Source organism: Limulus polyphemus, unplaced genomic scaffold (assembly GCF_000517525.1).
Source record: "Limulus polyphemus unplaced genomic scaffold, Limulus_polyphemus-2.1.2 Scaffold5154, whole genome shotgun sequence".
NCBI classification, from domain to species: Eukaryota; Metazoa; Arthropoda; class Merostomata; order Xiphosura; family Limulidae; genus Limulus; species Limulus polyphemus.
Window position 1 is genome coordinate 61,194 of NW_013670764.1, and position 4,177 is coordinate 65,370.

Sequence of the window (4,177 nt, forward strand, 5' to 3'; positions counted from 1 at the left end):
CACTAACTGCTTATCATTATAGATAACAGATACTACACTACCTGTTTATCATTATGGATAACATACACTACACTAACTGCTTATCATTATAGATAACAGACACTGCACTACCTGTTTATCATTATGGATAACATACACTAGACTAACTGTTTATCATTATAGATAACAGGTACTGTACATACTGTTTATCATTATGGATAACAGGCACTACACTACCTGTTATTCATTATGGATAACAGACACTACACTACCTGTTTATCATTATGGATAACAGACACTACACTACCTGTTTATCATTATGGATAACAGACACTACACTACCTGTTTATCATTATGAATAATATACACTAGCTGTTTATCATTATGGATAACAGACACCACCACCTGTTTATCATTATGGATAACAGGTACTACACTACCTGTTTATCATTATGGATAACAGACACTACACTACCTGTTTATCATTATGAATAATATACACTACACTACCTGTTTATCATTATGGATAACAGACACTAAACTACCTGTTTATCATTATGGATAACAGACACTACACTACCTGTTTATCATTATGGATAACAGACACTACACTACCTGTTTATCATTATGAATAATATACACTACACTACCTGTTTATCATTATGGATAACAGACACTACACTACCTGTTTATCATTATGAATAATATACACTACACTAGCTGTTTCTCACTTATCATAGTTATTATATTTTATTTCAAGAAATTATTACACTTTGAGCCGGAAGTTATGCAATACATGAATACACAAGTTACTTTACAACAGTAATGTGAATGTTAAAGACACTTCTTCCTTCGAGGCGACGTGACCACGTGCTATGTTTCTACCTTCATTATTCCTTCCCTCTTGTGTAACACTTTTAATGGCGTGTCTCCGTTTCCTTAGGACGTGCCTTGAATTTTGTCGTCTTTAGTCACTGGGAAAATGACGGTATGTGATGTCACGTCACGTAAATATCTAATGTTTGTAATCAAATCTCATCACATTCTGAAGTTTCACTTTACATTTTATTCGAATATGATGCGTACGATTTTACAAGTCATTCGGTTTTCTAATAAATGAATCTGTGAACTTCGAGTTGATTAAAATAAAGGATTTTCTGTGTACATATTTTTTATCAGACTAAAGTCTTATCTCTCATTCACACTTTCAACATGAAAATAATGTGTTTTGTTAAATTGTGTTGAACTTAGGTAGAGATTGTCCATAATCCGGCTAAATCTAGCTTTCTCTCATTGACAATATCACGAGAAAAATCATGTGTCTTGTTATTAATAGAGCTGTGACTGACAGTTTGTTAATAATCAGCGTTATACAATAATAGAACTGTTATTGACAGTCAGTTAATAAACAGCACTACACAATAATAGAACTGTGACTGACAGTCAGTTAATAATCAGCGTTATACAATAAAAGAACTGTGACTGACAGTTAGTTAATAATCAGCGTTATATAATAATAGAACTGTGACTGACAGTTAGTTAATAATCAGCGTTATACAATAATAGAACTGTTATTGACAGTCAGTTAATAATCAGCGCTATACAGTAATAGAACTGTGACTGATATTTAGTTAATAATCAGCACTACACAATAACAGAGATGTGACTGACAGTCCAATATTTATCAGCACTACACAATAATAGAGCTGTGACTGATATTTAGTTAATAATCAGCACTACACAATAATAGAGCTGTGACTGATATTTAGTTAATTATCAGCACTACACAATAATAGAGCTGTGACTGACAGTCAGTTAATAATCAGCGTTATACAATAATAGAACTGTGACTGACAGTTAGTTAATAATCAGCACTACACAATAATAGAACTGTGACTGACAGTTAGCTAATAATCAGCACTACACAATAATAGAGCTGTGACTGACAGTCAGTTAATAATCAGCACTACACAATAATAAAGCTGTGACTGACAGTCAGTTAATAATCAGCACTACACAATAATAGAGCTGGGACTGACAGTCAGTTAATAATCAGCGCTACACAATAATAGAGCTGTGACTGATATTTAGTTAATAATCAGCACTACACAATAATAGAGCTGTGACTGATATTTAGTTAATAATCAGCACTACACAATAATAGAACTGTGACTGATATTTAGTTAATAATCAGCGCTACACAATAATAGAGCTGTGACTGATATTTAGTTAATAATCAGCGCTACACAATAATAGAGCTGTGACTGATATTTAGTTAATAATCAGCACTACACAATAATAGAACTGTGACTGATATTTAGTTAATAATCAGCACTACACAATAATAGAGCTGTGACTGACAGTCAGTTAATAATCAGCACTACACAATAATAGAGCTGTGACTGATAGTTAGTTAATAATCAGCACTACACAATAATAGAACTGTGACTGATATTTAGTTAATAATCAACACTACACAATAATAGAGCTGTGACTGACAGTCAGTTAATAATCAGCACTACACACTAATAGAGCTGTGACAGTCAGTTAATAATCAGCACTACACAATAATAGAACTGTGACTGACAGTCAGTTAATAATCAGCGCTACACAATAATAGAGATATGCCTGACAGTTCGATATTCATTAGCACTACACAATAATAGAACTATTACTGACAGTGCTTTGTTCATTAGTACTACGCTATAATAGAACTGTGGCTGTCAGTTTCATATTCATCAGCACTACACAATAATAGAACTATTACTGACAGTGCTTTGTTCATCAGTACTACGCAATAATAGAGCTGTGGCTGTCAGTTCGATATTCATCAGCACTACACAATAATAGAACTATTACTGACAGTGCTTTGTTCATCAGTACTACGCAATAATAGAGCTGTGGCTGTCAGTTCGATATTTATCAGCACTACACAATAATAGAATTATTACTGACAGTGCTTTGTTCATCAGTACTACGCAATAATAGAGCTGTGGCTGTCAGCGCTACACGTTGATTTTTCTGAAGGCCGTTTTTCAACATCATTGATCTACGATTAATGGTATTGGTTCATTGAACAACAGTTTTCCTGCGACAGATTTGGTTAATATCATTTTATATTGTATTAAGATGGTTCTGATTCAAGCTATTTTGTTGTCAGACCAAAGATATGATCTAGATTCCAACTCTTCATTCAAGTACTCAACATCAAGACAACGAGCCCTGGAACTCTTGTTCAGATAAATTACATTGAACAATAGTTTTCCTGCGACAGATTTGGTTAATACCATTTTATATTGTATTAAGATGGTTCTGATTCAAGCTATTTGGTTGTCAGACCTAAGATATGATCTAGACTCCAACTGTTCGTTCAAGTACTCTGCATCAAGACAACGAGCCCTGGCCCTCTTGTTCAGATAAATTACTTCAAAACAAAGGGTTATAACTTCAACCATTTTTCTAAGTTCTATTTTCAACCATCTTGTTCAGATACTTTACAACAAACAAAGAGTTCTGATGTCAATCCTTCTTTAAGTATTCTACTCAAACCCCAAAAATTCTGACTTCAACTATCTTGTTCAGGTACTCTATTCCAAGATAACCAGTATTTAAAGCTACTTTTATGTAGTGAAACGAAGCAGTTGCGTCTACTTCTCTGTGGGGAAGCGAAGAAGCTGAGCCCTCTTCTCTTCTCTTTAGTCCCCCTAACAAGGGTTTTTTAAAACCATACAACAACCAGTGACACTGTCACACCATTAACTTTGCTGCTGTAGTCCCCCTAACAATGTTTTTTTTTAAAACCATGCAACAAGCAGTGACGCTGTCACACCATTGAATCAAGTCCTTAACTTTGCTGCTGTAGTCCCCCTAACAATGGTTTTTTAAAACCATGCAACAAGCAGTGATGCTGTCACACCATTGAATTAAGTCCTTAACTTTGCTGCTGTAGTCCCCCTAACAAGGGTTTTTTTAAAACCATACACCAAGCAGTGACGCTGTTACACCGTTGAATCAAGTCCTTAACTTGGCTGCTGTAGTCCTCCTACCAAGGGTTTTTTAAAACCATAAAACAACCAGTGACACTATCACACCATTGAATCAAGTCTTTAACTTTGCTGCTGTAGTCCCCCTAACAAGGGGTTTTTAAAACCATACAACAAGCAGTGATGCTGTCACACCATTGAATCAAGTCTTTAAC